Source organism: Teleopsis dalmanni, chromosome X (genome assembly GCF_002237135.1).
Source record: "Teleopsis dalmanni isolate 2A chromosome X, ASM223713v2, whole genome shotgun sequence".
Lineage (NCBI taxonomy): Eukaryota > Metazoa > Arthropoda > Insecta > Diptera > Diopsidae > Teleopsis > Teleopsis dalmanni.
The window spans coordinates 24,662,221-24,682,029 of NC_051848.1; positions in this window are offsets into that span (position 1 = coordinate 24,662,221).

The window sequence follows — 19,809 nt, forward strand, 5'->3', positions numbered from 1 at the left end:
CATATAGAGATACTATAGTTTTTATTAAGATCGAACGAATTTGAAATAAGTACAACCTAACTCTGTAGATTGAGGAGCATTGTTGTCGCTTCAGTATTTTCTTACTACTCTGAAAGAAAATATTACGGCTATTATTAAAATTTATAAATAAAATAAGAAGTTAATTTTTCGTGATGAGTGTTGTAGTCCTTTTAGAGATACTAAGAGTTAGAGATACTTCACACGTCGATGAAAAACCAAAAGAAACGTTCAAGAAACTTAACATATGCTGTTAATAGTGTCAATACTTGCCTGGCATGGCACTGTGTTACTTATTTCAGTACCCGGTACTAAAATTACTAAATCCTGGAAGGTTCACTTAAGGAGTTACTGACCATATCTTAATCAACCTACAAAAAATTTATAAAGGATTCAATTAAATACTGGTATTATTGTGTAGAATCCGCTGGAAAGCTATATCTACGAAATAAATTTTAACTGTTTGATGATTTTTTTGTATTTTATTTAATAATTCAGAATATTTCTTATTTAAAATACAATTAAATAATACTGCAGTATCAAGTATCTTGTGTTAGTACACACTACATTTATTACCTTCATATGATTTAGCTATATTCAATCAGTTCGTATTAGCCATAGGTTTAGCCAAATATATCTGTAAGAGTTTAACAATAGATACAAGTCTTCTAAACAGATTAGTATATATGCTTTGAGAAAACTTGGGCAAAGAAGGTTTAAATTTATATAAGCCGTATTTTTTTCTTTCAGAGTTGTTAAAAAACATCATTAAGTCTAGTGGAAACAAATTGGCATGACTCTTAAAATACTTCAAATGCTTGTTTTTGATATATATTTTCTGTTGAGTTTTATAAAATACGAAATTGTACAAATAAAAGTTGTATGAACACTGAAAATTAATTAATTTAAATAAAAAAAAAAGAATATTAAAAGGGCAATGGTTAACATTTTTATCTCATATATTTAAATATATTTATTTATTTTTAAATAATTTGAATTTTTGGTAAATAAAATGCTCATATGATTTTAACAGATTGCTGGAATTTTGCTACATGTTTCCAGTGAACATTCACAATAGATTGATTTTTGAACTTGGCTGCGCTGAAACTTAAGAATTAAAACTTTTGGCGAGTAAAACCTAACTCTGAAGATTTTAAGAGCATTGTTGTTGCTTTACATTAAGACCGAAAAGTTTTCGGAAATTCTCATTTAAAATTCGCGCGCTGTATATTTTTCGATATTTTAAGTTTATGTAGTTTGGCAGCAATTAAGGACAATTACTATGCCAAAAATGAGCGCGATCTGTCAGACAGTTCGTTTACGGCAGCTGTTGAAACCAGTTCACCTCAGTAGTGCGTTGCGAAAAAAACAATGGAAAAAAATATTGGACAAAGAGTTTGCATCAAATTTTGTGTTTCGAACGAAATTTCGTGTGCAGAATCGTTGCGAATGCTACAAAAGGCTTATGGGGAATCAGTTTTATCGAAAACTCAAGTTTATGAGTGGTACAAAGCCTTTCAGGACGGTCGTACGACCGTCGAAGACATTTCGCAACGCACTACTGAGGGGAACTGGTTTCAACAGCTGCCGTAAACGAACTGTCTGACAGATCGCGCTCATTTTTGGCATAGTAATTAAGGACAGTGCTGCCAAACTACATAAACTTAAAATATCGAAAAATATACAGCGCGCGAATTTTAAATGAGAATTTCCGAAAACTTTTCAGTCTTAATGTATATGTTTTCTTTTGTAAGTTGCTGGTATTTTTTTGCTACTCTGAATGAAAAAATGACTGTATAATTGACAATTGAATTTGTCTATTGCTTTTAAGAATAATATTCAGTTTTGTTACATAACTACAAAACTGTTGTAAACTCGAAGATATTTTCGAATGTACTTACGCGTTTATTCAATACAACTTTTATATGGAAAATTTTAATTTTTATAAAATTAAACATTCAGTTGCATGAAAACCTCATTCTGTGACTATATAATAAAATTTTACATACAAATTCGAAAGTACTCCAGAGTCCTGCGACTGACAGGACATCAGTTAAGCAAGAACGCAGTTCAGGATATTTGCACAATCGAGTAAAAATATATAAAAATATATGACACGAAAATAATGAAAAATTAATTGAGAACAATTAGCTTATGACCGAAAAAAATTAAAATATTAAAATTTTATTTTAATGAAATAAGATTCTCATAACGATGTTCACAATGAGAAAAATTTAAGCAAAATTTTTAAAGAGAAAGTTCCGATACAATAAAAAAATAAAAATTATTTTTAAATTACGTTAACGTAAAATGAGCTCATATACATTTTTAATGTAAATTAAATAAAGAAAATACAAAATAAATAAAATTTATGTATATAAATAATACACGAATTTGACTGAAATTAAAATGAGAATGTGTTAAAGTCAAATAGCAAACTTCTGCTATAAACAATTAATTAAAATAATTAAAAAAAAAAAAATAATTAAGCAAGCTTGTACACTTTTAAATATTTTATTTTGTAATATACCAATTTATTTGAATTTTGATTGTTATTTAGTTTTTCAAATATTTTTGTTTCAGAAACTTTTGAAAATATTTGAATGGAACGGAAATCTATAAATATGTCTTCCGATAGGAAGAAACTAGCTGAACAAATGCCCGACTGTACTGACTTTGAGGAAATATTACTAACAGAAGAGAGCCGTCTACCTGAAGTTGAGGAACAAGACATAATAGTTGGCGCAGATGATCCAGAAATTGAAAAAGAAAACGTTACGGAAACAAAAACTGAACCAGAAAAAAGCGCCGCACAAACAACTCCAATTGATACAGATAAAGAAGATTATGATCCATTCATATATACTTGGACTATTTGTCTAGCTTTATTAAGCATTATATTGACTATATATGGATGTATTGTTTAGCAAAGCCAAAAAAAGTTATTTAGGTATACATTTTAAATGAAATTAATCTAATTACTAACGTTAAAACTGGATGTGTTAAAGAAGGATATAGAGTGATGAATGAAAAGTGATGTTATTGTAAGTAAAGGGTTTTTTTATGAAAATGAATTAACTCTGAATGATCATCTATTGGTTCAAAATAAATACTAACTATTCCACTTTAATTTAAAGAAAATATATTTATTGTTTTAAATCAGATAATAAATATAAAGTAGAAAAATATACATATAAATAATATTTTCTTAAAAATGCTTAACTTGAATATCTTCACTCAAACACCAATAATCAGCTCATTAATTATTTCTTTGTACTCAAATGGACTCGGAAATAACAATTTTGGAGTCAAACATAGTCTTTTAGCTCTTTTTTATATAAGAGCTAAAATAAAAAAAATGTGATATCTAGTAATAATAATAATATTATAATAATATTATCAGAATCAAGTTTATTACCATCATTTTCTCTTCTATATCAGATATCGCTTGTCATTGTCATTTCAACCAAACTTACAAAATTTTCTCCCTGTGTCTAATTTAGACGTGTAATTGATCATTATCTTAATAATAATAATGGTTTCATCCATTACCTTATATTATTTTTTTTTGTTATGGAATGCTTTTCAAAAAATATTTATCTCTGTTTTCTTTAATATTAAACGGGTGATGAAGTGCACTCAACATAAATTATTTTTTTAATATAACAACCAAATACATGCATGCTTTACTATAGCACTTTTATTGTGTAGACAGTGAGTGTAGGAATATAAGCAAAACTTGCTAAAACATTAATTGAATAGTTTTTAATATAATATTGAATACAAAGAGTAAGAATGCTAAGGAACATTAAGCATAAGCGCCTTGTTAGATAAGCGAAGTTTGTTAATTTTGAATTTATAAAAATGATTTCTAACACCATTGAAAGAATATAGTTGGAAAGATGTACAAAAAGTATTGTGGCTACTTCGATTTTCATACCATTATTCCCTGAATTTATACTTGTTTGATTAAAAAGCTTTAAAAGGTCATTCTATAATTGCAATAGAACAATAACTTTCCATTGCTAAAATCTAAAACGACGTTTATTGTTTTTTCTGATTGATTGAGGTATCTAATAATTGGTATTATAACTTCAAAAATATTATTATAATGGCAAACTTTATAATTTCATTTGTACTGTAAATCGAGGTATTGCTGACTAAGTGTCTATTTTGGTTACATTTTATCAAGAACATTTCATGTAATTTTTTAATCAACAATACAATTGTTTGTAGACAAAATTTGAAAATTATATATATTTACTTTCGAACACACAGAAAAAACTAATTCAGTTAAATATAGTTGCATATAATCCACAAAGGGTTGTTGGTTCGAGGACCTTAGAAAAGAAAAAATTAAGAAACGGGTATAAATTCAGCATAATTTTTAGTTTTTTATTTTTTTACACTTCTACACAACAAATACAAAGATGATGTAAAAATCGGAGATGATGTAAAATCGAATATATAAAATCCAACAATCGTTCAGAAAGTCCCGGTGCTTCTTTGTCCAACAATTATAATTATATCTATAATTTAGAAACTCAATTACAAATCATAATTGCACTGTTATTCATAATTGAGGTTTTTAATCATAATTACACTTGCAATCTATAAACTCAATCACCAATTATAATTACTTCATAATTGTAATTGAATTTGTGATGTGATTAAATTAACACAACTCTGGTCGTCACCAACTCGTAAAGATCCAAACATGTTACGAAGAAATCGTTACAATAATCGTCTTACTCTATTCAAATAGTTTTATGCACGGTTGCCACTTGAAAATTTTTTCCTGTACCAAAATTGGTTTAAAAAGGTACCATTTCTGTAAAAAAAGGTCCAAAATTTTTTTGGACCATTTTATTTTTTCGTTCTGTATTTTTCATAGTGTTAAAAATGAACAAAATATAAAATAGTGCAAAGTTGCATTTATAAAAAAAATTAATTGGAAATATCCACAATAAAGTTGGGTCGTCAAAAATGTACCATTTTTTGAACATGAGTACCAAACGAAAAAAAAAGTACCAATTTTGGTACTAAAGTACAACAAATGGCAACCGTGGTTTTATGGCTCCATACATAATAGAAATTAACATACGAGTATAAACATTTTAGAGAGCACATTATAAAAATTATTTTAAATAAAAAATAATTTATATACAATTTAAGCCATTTATTTCTACTGTTGAATCAAGTTTACTATCATCATTTTCTCTTCTACGTCAGCTGTCGCTTGTACCTTATTAGTCATCCCACATCGCACAAACTCTTGTCATTTCAACCTTTAAGGTAGTTTGCCCATTTTCGATTAAGGATAATACAAGTTATACAAGTTTTATTTTGTTGTCATTGTATTAGATGCATTCCAAGATCTAAAAATGATTCGCACTCTACATTTCTGTTGGTTCCTGAACACTGCATCACCCTGATACCCTGCCAAGTATCCGGCAAAGCCGAACACCACATAATATTACCGCACAAAGTATGCGATTTGTAAGCTACGTGCAACTTGTGTCAAAATGGCTAAACGCATACAAATGTATATGGGACGTTAAGAGAATCAAACATACTTAGATGCTGATAAGCACACACACACACACACACGACACAAATATATGCACACATCGGATATACACTTAAATCCTACTATTTATTCCCATTTTCTTTGCAACTTCCATTTCGACTTCAACTTCAACTTCAACTGGCATTTCTTTTATTATTTCCTCGCAGCTCTTTTATTTATAAAAAATAGAAATAGTAAAAATAATAATAATAATAATAAAAGAGAAGTTCGGAAAAAACCCATTGAAATTTGTCGCACGTCACAAAATTTAAAAAAAAATAGCAGTAAAAACTGGTAACATAGTTAAGCGCAAGAAAATTCAATGGCACGAACACATGCATCACACACACACACACACACATATATATATGCATAATATACGCATTCACAAGCAAACAAAGGAGCATTCGCAACTGCACAAAAGCAACGTGGCACATGACATTTGAGACACGTAGGCAACTTAAGTCGCCACTGCCACTGTTGTTAGCTAAATATCAAGTTGAATGGACGCCATCAGATCAAGTGACACATGCAAATGGTCGCTGAATTATTACCAAACAAGCATGGCATACATGTGCAGTGTGTCTGTCTGTCTGTCTGTCGGTGTCTCTGTGTGCTTGCATTTCTCTGCTAAATAATCTGTTGGAGTGAGCAGCTCTGTTATGTGTTATGAGCAGCTCTGTTATGTGTAATCGCCTTTAATATCAACAATATTAGGACTCTTTCAAATGATCAAATATATTGGTGGCCAATAGAATTGACTTTCAATTGGCTGATGAACGAATTTACTAACAATTAAATCAATATAGTTTATACATTTTTTTTATGTTATTGTAATTGCACAATAAAATAAAGACTATTTAAAGTAATTAGCAATATTGATATGGCGGGCACTTATATTAGTCGACTATAATCTATTATTATGTTGAAGCTGTTTTGAGCTAGTGCACTTAAGCACTTATACTCTTTTTAAACTCGAGGCTTCTTAAAATCCCCTCTCTACACCTTGACTAGATTATTGTTTGTCACTTCATCAGACTAAGCAATAATTGAACTCAGATCTGCATACCTCGCCGAGGAGCCTGTAACCATTCTGAGATTTGATAACGCGATGTAAGTAAGTCTGTCAGATTTCGCAAATTATTTCAGGGCTCTATCCTTTACTTATAATAAAATATCTGACTTATAATGATTAATATATTACAATAACAAATCGAGCAGTGAGTAAATCGTTTTGTGTCGACTGGTTCAGACTAAAAGTTTGCACTGTAGATCAATATATCAGAAATTTATATAGTACAAGAAATTTAACTGATTCTCAAATTTTCTGTTGTTGTTGTTGTTGTTGTTGTTGTTGTTGTTGTTGTGATTCGATTTAATGCTATTGCACACTTTTACTCTTTTATGGCTGGGGGTCTTATCCCTGCCCCATACTAAACTTTAACTATACAAGAATCATTATCATTTATTTATCTTCTAACTGATGACGAACCGTAGATCAGCCTATCTAGAGCGGGTTTGTTAGGGCGAGTTTTGGGCAACGAAACATATTTGTTGATATGTTGAAAAAATTCAATTTAAAATAAAAGAAAAAAATAATAATTTCAAAAGTCATAATTGTTTTGAGCCACCTTATAAATACGAGTAGTATAGTTTATAAAGAGAAAGTATATGGAATTAAAAATAATAATAAAATAATAAGTAAACAAAAAAAATTGCATAAATTAATTAAAAATAAATCAAAATTTAAGTCACCTTTTAGTTTTTTCTTTCTTTTTAGTTTTATAGATATTTGTATAATATATATAAATCTTCTACAACATCTAAATTGAAATGTAAGAGTTAATTTGTATTTATAAATTTTATTCACTATCTAAGTTTTATTCTAATTCCGTAGAGATTTAATTTGACTTATCGTTCGCTTTCATTATATGTAAATGCGTTACTGATTTTAAGTACCTTTACTCACAAAAGACTGCAATTTGTACTGTGGATTAACATACAAATTGCTTTTAGTCCATTCGGACTAAAAAGGAAGTGCGAGAGGAGTTGTTTTAATGACTATGCAATCGCAATCAAAATAATTAAAAATTAGGTGAGTTGTAGGAAAATGGGCCGGTCCGCAAAGTTAAAATTGAATTTTTGCATTGAAATTAAATTTAATAATACGAAAGCCTTCAGCATGACTCTTACAGAGATATTTTCAGTTCTATTGAAATAATTACTATTTTAATGTATTTCTTTTATTAATAAAGTAAGAGCAATTGAAAATTTTTAGAAGAAAGCAAAAACTTCACGAAAAGTTATTAGTACCTAGTACCTAAGAGCTAAAGTACGATTGTTTTTTTTAAGTAAGTTCAGCCATTAAACATAAGATATTTTAATATATTAATTAAATATTACTAATTATCTAAAATATTTAGAAAATATATTTAAAAGAAAAAAAAACTTTTTGATAGATACTAACTATTATAAGAGTTAAAGTACGATTGTTCTTTTATGTAAGTTCAATCTTCAAATGTATAATTAAATTTAAAAATATTAATTAATTATTATTAATTATCTAATATATTTAGAAAACATATTTAAAAGAAAAAAAAAAAAAACAACACCACAGCTACCATAATAAGAGCTAAAGCACGATTGTTTTTCTTGTGTTATTTTAAACTTAAAGTATAAAAGGATACTTAAATATACTATTTAAGGTTGTGTGCGAGTTGTTCTAATTTAATGCTAAACTAAATGGGATTTTCCTCGGGATTTTTCGTACTGCACACATTTAATAACAAACTTCAAAAAAGTGTGCGAGTTGCATTTTGACATCAAAAATTACTAATAGAAAATTGTTAAGTCAATGAAAAGAAATCCACTTAGTTTTTTGAAAACAGCCACTATAACAAAATTTTATCAAATAAATGTTTATAATATTAAATAAAAGTAATAAAAATTTTTGAGAATAGAAATATTTCCAAAGTTTACGGTAAGTGCTCATTAAATAATGAAAAATATATGTGTTCATTATTCGGTTGAAAGTTAACTAATAATAGCGACAATTAATTTTTTTTAATACAAATAAAACAAAACGTTTTAATGAAAATATTCATTTTTACTGTCATTTTCTATATTTTGATTCACTTAAATTCACTTTTTTATTTTTTAAACATTTTATGAAAATATTAAAATGGCAAGCTCGATTTAGTCACGCTAAAAATATTCTAAATACCAATATTTCACTACATTATCGACACAATTTAGTATTTCGCTCAATTAGAACGCAAATAAGATCAACTCGCACACGTCCTAAATACTAAATACTAAATTTTAATTATAAATTTCATTGCTTTTTACTGAAAAGGAGAAAATAACTACTTATACTTTAATTTTTCACTTTTCAACCAATGTATAGATGATGTTGACATTACACAGTCGAAATCTTTAGAATAAGACAATGACATACATATGGGAATTAAACAATTACCTATTTGAAATAAAACATCTGTTGATATTTTATAGCTTTAATATTTCACAGTCATAACCTTGAATTATTTGATTACCCAATTTAGTCAGCACTCAATAGACAATTCAATATTAAATAGAAATACATAAAACAAAGAAGCTGCAATATAGTACTCCTTCCAATAATTTGGAGAAACTCTACTCATCTATTGGCGGTACATCTCCAAATATCTTCTTGGTATTTTCCTTTATTGCTTGAAATGTTCGTACATAAATACATTTTTACATATGTGTGTAAATAAGTATGTGTACGTTATACAAATATAAATGGACTTTCATGTAAGCTAAAATGTACACGTATACATTAATTTTTCATATTTTATGGGAAATGTCCTTGGATGCCATTATCATGCTGTTGTCCTATAAATTTACAAACTGCTTAAAGCATTTTGTGTCGCCCAAAAAGGCGATTATTGTCATTAGCTTGCCATTATTTTGGCCATCAATGTCAGCTGCCGTTGCTACGACTGCGGTTTTTGTGGTTATTATCCTGCCAACAGCAGGAAACACCTTGAAGTTCAAATTTGATGAAGAGAAAATGGCTGATGTGAATTTTTACCAAATTGTGCTGTTATTAATGGCAAGTAATTTTTTCTGTCCTCTTTTGTTTTTTTGTTTCCGTTTTTAGTTTTTATTTTATATTTTATTTTAAGTACTTTTTTTGTACTTTTTTTTCCTATAAATTTCTTGTAGAATTCATAAAGTTTTACGATTTTAAAAGGGTTTGATTATGATCATTTCTTACCAAAACTATTGGGATGTATTCGAATTCGAAATATTAACTGCAGCTTCAAAGGATAATTGGTTTAACTAAGGCGATTAGGGTGATGTGCTTGAGTGCTAAAGGACATAAAATTAAAATATGTTTTTTTCATATTAACTCCGAAATTAAGAAAAATTCTGAACGTGCTTAACATATACAATCTATTATTGTTATAATACAAGCAGCTGCTGAAATACTAAAATAAAATTTAAGTGCTCCTAGTAACAAACAATTTAAGAATTTTCAATTTGCTTATTTAAAGCCATATAAAGCATTCCACAGTGCAAAGACAAGAGATACATAAATCAGCGATGAAAAACTTAGTACTGCTCTACCTCAGACCCTACTTCAGTGTACTGGGACTTCTTCTGTATATTATTTTACATATTTATATTTTACTTTACACACCGACAACAATCGAAAACTCTGACTTGAGAGTTGTATATGCTGATGACACCGCTTTATTATATCCTAGAAATGAGTTGAGATCTCTGCCATCAAACTGTAAAAGACTTCCGGCTGATATCGCATTTCAATGCTCAGAAGGTGAAACATAAAAAGAAGTTTAGTATTTGAATTTCAAAATTTAGTTTATAAAAGATATATTATTAAAAAATACATAAAAAAACATATATTTGTTTAAGCCATATAAGTCAATAGTCAATAGTTAGTTCAAAAACATAATTGGCGATATCATTTATGTATATATTCGAGTAAATATATAGATTTCTATATTTAATTAAATAATTTCAGCTTGAAATAAATTATTTTGTATGCGAAAGATATTATTCTTAAAGTTATAATAATTAATAAATAAAAAATACTAAACATTATAACTTTATGCAGAAACAACAAAAATTTTAATTATTTTATTGAAATTTGTCCAAAGATCAATGATGATGAGTACTTGGTCAGCCATACTTCAATAAATTAATTAAAGTTATTGTTTTTATTTCATCAGTACCATTCGAACTCTTCTAAATCAAAAATAGTTACTATTTGTCACAAGACGTATCACATTCGACAAAAAAATAATCATTATAACTTCATGTATTTTTTAAATATTAAATATATATATAGCAGACATGCCGACAGCAATTGAAAATACGGACATAATAGTTATATTTGCTGATGAGACCACATTATTATCTACACATAAAAATATTCACCTATACGAGTATAACTTAACTGTTTGTAGTACAGGGATCTACCGATATTTAGCTGAGAATATGGAACAACCTACAATTTCTTATGAATTGAGTAACCAAGTAGTTAAGTATGATTTTGGATCAGTTGGTTAAGAAGCGCTGACTCTGAGCTTCATGTTTGGCAGGGCACGGCTTCGTTTCGTTGGTTGGTTTGAAAAAAATGTTGGTCAAAAACGGTGATGATGCGATCAAAAGTCATACCGCTCATAAAAGAAAGAATAGAGTATTCCTATTTAAAAATTTTTTTTTAATTTATTCTAATAAAGTAGAGTTCCGTAGTATAAGCATTACTTATAATAATTAACTTATCCTCGTCCTATGTGCATGTAATATAACTTAGATATGTAACTATATAACTGTTTAAATTAATCAAGCAGTTTTAAGATTTTAATGTTGTGAGTTTATAAGACAAGAGATTCAGTAAATTAATTTAATGCGTAAAATAAAGAATATTAGAATCTGTTACATATTATGCTGTACCTTAAATATGAACTAGAAACTTCTTGAATTTCAAAATATCAAAAAATTGGAAAACTATAAAATTTCTATGCAGTTTATGAGAAAGTTTTTAAGTTCATTGGTTTCGATGTTGTTGTTTGAGTATTTAGTTATCTAATCTTCATCCTTGTAGTTATACTAACCAAATGTATTTTTGAATATTGTCTGCTACAAAATAACTGAAAAATACATAAATTTTAATAATATTATATTTCATTCAAGACTATTCATATATCTAAAGCCATTTAAATTTTCAGCTTAAATAACTTGATTGTAAAATGCCTATAAAGTGTACATGGCGTAGATGCTTTCTTATTATAGTTTAATTGCTATGAGAATATGTCTGCAGGCAGCGCAAAGTTAGTCAAAACAAACATATTAATGCAATAATAAATCTCAGGCATGGCTGCATACATTAAGTCAAATTTAACTTGCTTATACATATACCTATGTATAACTAATATTATCATTTATCAATTTGAACCCCATTAGTAGATTACATAAGTTGAATGAGCATAAATTAGCATATTTGTGTGTCAATATTTGTCGATTTGAATTATTACAGGATCAGACTTTATACGAAAGATTTTATTAATTACGCAAATAAACGAAATTTATGACTTCTGACTTTTCCTTTCCTACCTCCAACATAGAAGGTTGGAATCCGACCGAAAACTTTACCGTTTAATAAAAATTTCCTCATTTTTATTGTTACCGATGCTAACGCACTTCAGACCCAATGCCTGCAATCAGTTTCAACTAGTGGACTGGGTGAATTGGTTGAAAAAGTTTGAGTTCAGTCAATTGTTGGAAGTGCTTAGGAAAACTCCATTAGCCATTTGCACGCATACGTATATATTCATAAGAAGAAAAGCACCAGCTATTCATAGGTAAACAAACTTATGAGCCAAGTTTTAACAGATTCGTGCGTGATTTTATAACCAGAAAATGCTTCTAATATTTTCCAAGAGTTTTTAATGTACGATGCGCCTCTGTGCGAGTATCTGTGTGTGCGAGTATCTGTGTGTGCGAGTATCTGTGTGTGCGAGTATCTGTGTGTGAAGAATATATTCACGTTTGTGTTTGAATATTTAATGAAAATCCATTTCGCCTACAGACTAAAAAGTTTTAACGCGCACACATAAACTCAAGAAATTACATATGCGAAAAGTTTTGAAGCTCTTTCAATTAAAACAACAACACCGCTAATTGTACGCATAAAGTTACAGACAAATGCAAATAACAATAAATGTATGGCTTCACACATCCACACATATTCACTGCCATAAATACACTTAAAAATTTCGAGATATTTTTATCATAAGCAAAATGAAATATTTCACAATAGCAGCTCTTTTCCAGTCCTTCATCATACAAACATACACACCGCCAAGTGTTCGTTTGTATATGTGAACTGAACGGAACGCACATAGTCGTCGTCGTCGTCGTCGTCGTCACACGTAGCGTATGAGTGCTGAAGTCGTCGTATAAGTTGGGCCTTTCCTTCAATATCTCTTTTACTTTGATTAGTTGCAGCGGTTTCTTTTGGAGTAATTGCCGCAAGGTAAATGTTACACATGAGCATTTAATTAGGGCGCCTGAAATTAGCAATGCGAAAGTATGAAAGGATCAAAGGGTGCGATACGAAGGCTCTTTTGAGTTCGGTGTAAAGTTGAAGCTAATTTTAACACTTCTAATTCAAATATGAAAAGCATTATAAAACTAATGGTTGGAAAATTATTTAATTATGCTGTAATTCTTGAGCGGATGACAATTAAATTACTTTAAGATGAAAATAATTTAAAAAGAAACAGATGTCTTATATGAAAAGAACGAGCACATAAAGCAAAAGATTACTAATTTATTATACACTTAACATCAATACGAATAAGTATATCTAGACATAAATCAAGTTGCTCGTAATGCGATAAACGAGTTTGCTTGGAATATTAGAGCGATTGCTTAGAATATTAGACAAATCACTTAGAATATAGATGAGATCCCTTAGAATATTAGAGAGAGATTACTTAGAAATTACTAAATTAGTTAAGCATCTGCTATTAAACTGCCCAGCTCTCTCGAGAACTTGACAAAAATACTTGGGGGTTGTCAATTTTACCGAACTTGAGCTAATAAAAAACCGAACTAATAAAATTCGTAATAACACACGCATCCTAAGCGATGCACACAATCGCTTAAAACTAAGACTCTGATCTGGTATCGCCATGGACCTTAATGGTCAATGGGCATGGGCTTTTTGGTTTGCCAGCATAACCTAACCTAATCTACTAACAAGTTTAGCAAATCTTTTTTTTCTGCGGTAAGTGATAGGAGGTTATGAATCACCAAACGATGATTGGAAAAATAAATGAGTATTTAGCCATCAAGGGAAGTTTTTCTTTGACAATGAGTTCAAGTCCCAGAGTTTCTAAATAGACAAGGTATAAAGTAACATATTGTTAAATATATATATATATATATATATATTTATATATATGTTATATATATATTATATATATATATATATATATATATATTTATATACATTGTGAAACGTTGGGACAGCGCACCGTACAACAAGTGGCTCCACTGAAGGGAAGGATTAGCTGAAGTAGACCACGAAATGACTTGGGTCCTATTTCGTCTATTCACGGATGCTGTTATTAAGTTAAAACCAGAATGGCTTCCATTCGCATAACTACAGCGCATGTTGATGCAAGTAGCTCATTTAGCTTGAGGTTGCCTGCCAAGTCATCACCAACTCAATGGTGTCCCAAGATAGTCTTCCTCCTGCTTGCCCGTTGTGGATATTGGCACAATATATAAACCGCTGTCTCCTTATCTTCTAAACATAATCTACAAGTGTCTTCCTCATCTTATTGAGGTGGTACTTAAAGTTTGCATGTTCCGTAATCCATGAGATCAGCCAAGTTAGAGTGCTCCGCGAATAGCTAAGTGCATTTATCGCTTCCCTGGTCAACGGTTTTGACATCATCACTAAACCAAGTAACCATACAGGGAATTCCGATATTAAAAAATTAAAACGATAGCCATAGTGTAAGCCTTTAATCTACTTTTCACCAACACTAAAGAATGGAATGGAAAAGATATATATTATATGTTAATAGATACATAACACTCAGAGTGGGAGTGTCCATTGTACTGTGAAGACCATTCTTTTTCAAAACATCTTTAGGAATATTATATGTTAATAGATGTACACATTGCACCAAGAGTGAACATTGTGAAGCGATCTACTGTTTTATTTTTTAATACTTTAGAATAGCTAGGAATCCATGGAAGAATTATGTTGTATGGTTGTAGACCGTAGAAAACTGCTTGTAAAAACTTTAGAAACCTTTAGGGGTGTTAAATGGTACATGATCATCGAGATTAATGAGTGGCTCCAAAAAGTAGACACGACCGTTCTTGGAGGAATTATGTCGTTGTTTTTACTGAAAGCACTTCATCCACACTTGCATAGATGGACAACAACAATATTCTTACCAACCCATATTTATTTACCAATACTCCATCAAAAAAATCTTAAAGCTTCTAAAATTTTTCTCTGATCATTATTTCAAGTATTTGCTATACATATGATTGTTGTGATATGTTTACCTTCACGACTTGATATTGTTTAATTGAAATTATTGTAGTTTTTAATATTTTTCTAATATCAGCTCATAGCTCTTAGTAGTTTGTAGTTAGACTACCCTGTATATAGCAATAGATCTAAACTTATCCATATTATAAATAGTTCAAAGTCATCCTTACGATTTCCTTACGTTTTCTCTTTCACAATCTAAAACATCAATTATAATAACATTTTGTGATATGTCAGAGGACTGAAACATGTAGCGCTGTAATCCAAGATTTGCATTTAAACGAAACGTGTTCAGTTTGCTGAAGAGCACGTATTTTTTGTCCTTTTAGATAAATATTTTTTTTTTATTTTGTAAATGTTGTGCTAATATGACACAGCACTTGCCATCCGTGTGAGTGTATGATTCAACTTTGCATAAACTAACTTCTCCATGCAACACAAAATGGATCCTTCCACACAACACAAAAAAAATGGAGGAAGACAATGAAAGTTCCTGCTGCATTTGTTAGAATGCAACTTTTGAAAAATTAGTTGCATCTTGAAGCAGATGTCCTTCATGTCGGTGTCATGTCATGTCTTATAAAAATAGAATACATGTTGCTTTCAAAATTGTAAATAGACTAAGATAATTAAAAATAATAACACATACTCATACGACATGTTGAATCACTTTACTTTTTTTTAATATATTTAGAGAATAGTTTTTTTTTTTAATTTTTATCCACTTTAAAATGATATTATATATCCAATTATATATCCAATTATATATCCAAAAGAAATTTTCTTTATAGCAATAATAAAAACTTGCCCACTTAGCCTCTGACAACTGTGGGGTGTGCCAAATTTCATCTTTAGCTGGGACATGATCTAAGATCTTTCGAGCTATTTTTTTTACCGAACTGACCAAGCTGTTGTCCTGAATTGTCTTTGAATTATCTTTACTAATGGGAGAGTCGTTGATGAGATTCAACTTTATGGAACTGTAAATGCCACTCCTATATATATATTTACAGTCACTCCTATATATATTTTATACGCTCGATCATCCATATTACAATATTGCACAAAATTTTTAGCGACGCCAAATTGAATTTAAAAAAAAATTAGATTTGACTTGATATAATAATACAAATAAAAAATAATAATAATTTTATTTAGAGAGAGGTTTTGAACATGACTAAATTGCAAACAACAAAATTTTTATTAATTTTTACTTAATTGAATTTTTAGCTGAACATATAGCGTCCAAATTTACTTCTTTGATAGTTTGTATTTGTACATCCTTATGGACATAGTGTTTGTAATGTACGAGTCTACACTTATGATTTGGCTCAGTATTTTTGATTGTAGCCGCTTTTATAACACTGATATTCGATTTTTTCTTATTCCTTATTTTCTTATTTTTCTTAAGAATTAGATTAAAGTTTCTCAGTTACTCAGTCTGATGAAGTGGTAACAATAATCCAGTCCAAGGCATAGAGAGGGGTTATGAAAGAAATCTCACAGTTAAGGGAGAGTAAAAGTGCTCAAGTGCACTGACTCATCTAAAGCCTCAATATAATAATAAAAATATAAAAAAAATACAGACAATCTTATAAATTCAAGTAAGACTTGTGATCTGGTCATTTGTTTAATGGTAGCCTGACAAATTCGGGACTATCTAAAAGAAATTTGGGACTATATGAATTTGGGGCTATTAAAATATTTAGAGGACTTAATTAACAAGTGATTTTAACCACTTAGTTTATCCTTTAAAAAAATGTTAGTGTCACTTTACTATCTTAATAGTAAAGAGTTTAAATGTTGCGTACATATTTGTACGCTCCAAATAGAATGCCTCGCTCGGGTATTGCTTTAAAACTAATCTGGTAGTCTTTGATCTGTATGAATTGTATGAAGACGTAATGAAATTTCGAAAAATATACATGTTTATTCTTCTTTATTTCATTATTTTTTTTATTATGAATTTATGCACTCTTTAAATAGTTATTAAAATATATAATATGGCCGTGTGCGAGTTCGGGTAAATTAAGATAAGGTAAATTGAAATTTCCTAGGGATTTTTTGCACTGCATTTATGTAAATATTTATTTATTCATTTATTTGTTTGTAGCACTTATTTATTATTTTTATTTAAAAGTTTTCAAATTTATTTATTAAACATCTTATAAAATTTTTACAATGGTAACACCTAATTTACTTAAATATTATCTTATTTATCCTATTTGAAATTCTTGTAAATACCATGATTCGCTGCCATACCGAGATAATTTACTATTTTCCTCATCCATCAATTTACCATCAATTTACTCGAACTCGCACACGGCCTATAACTGCGTTTTGCTTAAAATAAATAACCCCATTCATTCATTTATTAAACTTTCTGGAATGTATTTAGTTTGTAAAATATTTTTATTAACAAAAGCTATTTAAAAAATAAATACAAATTCCGTTTTATCTCGAAATATGATTTACATGAAACATATTAAAGCTCGAACAAATTTGCATGTCCCACATCTTAATTGCTCGGACCAATTTCAACTTATCTAAACACAAATTACAATCCCAAATGCTTGCCAGTAACTTCAGCATCAGCAACAGCATCAGCAACAGCATCAACAACAGCATCAGCATCAGCATTAACATTAAAATTTTAATTAATTTAATATGAATTTAACTAAAGTTTACAGTGTGATTAGCCACACATTAAACACAAATAAGCCAGAATGTGCAGATTTGTTAACAATGGAAAATTTGGTAGCTCACAAATAATTAAGATTTCATGAATTTTAAAACCAAATTCTACTTAAATATTGCAAGCTTGAGATTTTCGGTTGTGCTCGTCTGCCATGGACATGTGGACTTGTCAGTGGAGCAATTCAGTATGCCCCCAGCAATTGCCGGACACTCGCACGCACTTAGTTGCGTGCATTTAAGGATGAATATACATGCAGGACATTAACTATAAACAAAATTATGCTTGGCACATTCCAGTTGTTGGCCATCAATACAAATTGGTCTCATACATTCACCATAATGGTCAGATTGTGAATTCGATTAAAACTGAAAGCGCATCAGCGTAGAAAATGATATTGCTGTGCATTTGCAACAGCAGCAGCAAGTAATAACAACAAAGGCACTAAATGCTGCAACAGTACCGAAAGTAACAATACTCGTAATAGCAACAATAGCTGATATCAACAGAAGCAACTCAATGGCAAATGGCAAATGGCAATGGCTGCATTAATGTGCCATGTTTGTGGCTATAATGCATATGAGTTGCAATTGTGATATTGCAAATGGCCGCATTTAAATAATAATCCATAAACTTACAGGAGTTTACTTATGCATTCATCTTTGTAAGGACTTAACTGGCTGGCTACGAGAATGCATTATGCCAGCATGCCAACATGCCAGCATGTGAGCAATGCAAATGCAAATGCAAATGCAAATGTAAATGCATAAAGTTCAACGCAACAAACGACCAATTGTCAAAGGCCACAAAAATATGATTTTACAACATTCAAAAAATATTTACGAAATACGTCTACATATACCATACGTATATGGTGCAGCCAAAGTGGATAGTCACTTAAGGTTTTGTATTTGTTAATTGAACTAAAGTTTTAATTATTTTCGAAATTATTTTATGTGAGCTACAGTGAAATGAGAAGAGCGCGTAAGTACTTTCAATGAAACTGAGAATTTGGTGCATTTACGGAATGGTTTCAATACTTGATCTACATTTTTAGATAAATAATATACACTTCATGCATTTGCAGTAAAAATTCGAACCAAGTCACGCAGCATTTTGCTGTGATTCTATATCAACTTGGAACAAAGAGCAAATTTTAAAGTCCATTTGTACCTATATTGAGTTCAACTCAATACGAATGTATGTTCCACCCGTGAATACTATGAAAAGGATAACAGTTAACCACTCGCCGATGAAGTAAAGATAGAGAACTTCCAAAAGAAATGTTCCAAGCAACTACTATATGAGAGATTCACTAAAACCTGAACGGATCAAAAATTAAGGTCAACGTAAGATATATGCGTGCATCGTGTAACACACTATGTATATGTGCTACCCATTTAAAAAGTAAACGGAATGAAAATGTTGGTCCAGAATATATTCCGATGGTTGACTAAAAAAAACTGAAGTGTTCAAAATTGCGAAGATATTTCTTAAATATCTAAATATAAATATCTAGTGATGAAGAGTGGTGTTCCTAAAACCACACATCAGAACCGAAAACAAAACGTCAGAGTGTGGTAGGAAAGTCACCAAAGTGCAATGAATTTAATTGAAAGAAATATTATTAGAAACTGACAGATTTTTACCATTAAAAAGACACTGTGGTAAATTAGTTTGAGAGAAAGATCGGAAGGTAAAGAAGTATTCTGGGTCAAAACTCAACGAGTTCTATCGGAATATCGAGAGCCAGATAATTGCTTTTCGTTGCACACTGAAACGCTATTACAGAAAATCAACATTGTAAATGATCAATAATATATCACTATCCTACTGAGTATATTTTATAAAAAGTTCATATATTTTGCCAGAAATTACTTCTTGAAATTTATCCTGAAATCAGCTCCAAGCACAAGGAATGTTAAAGTCAATACT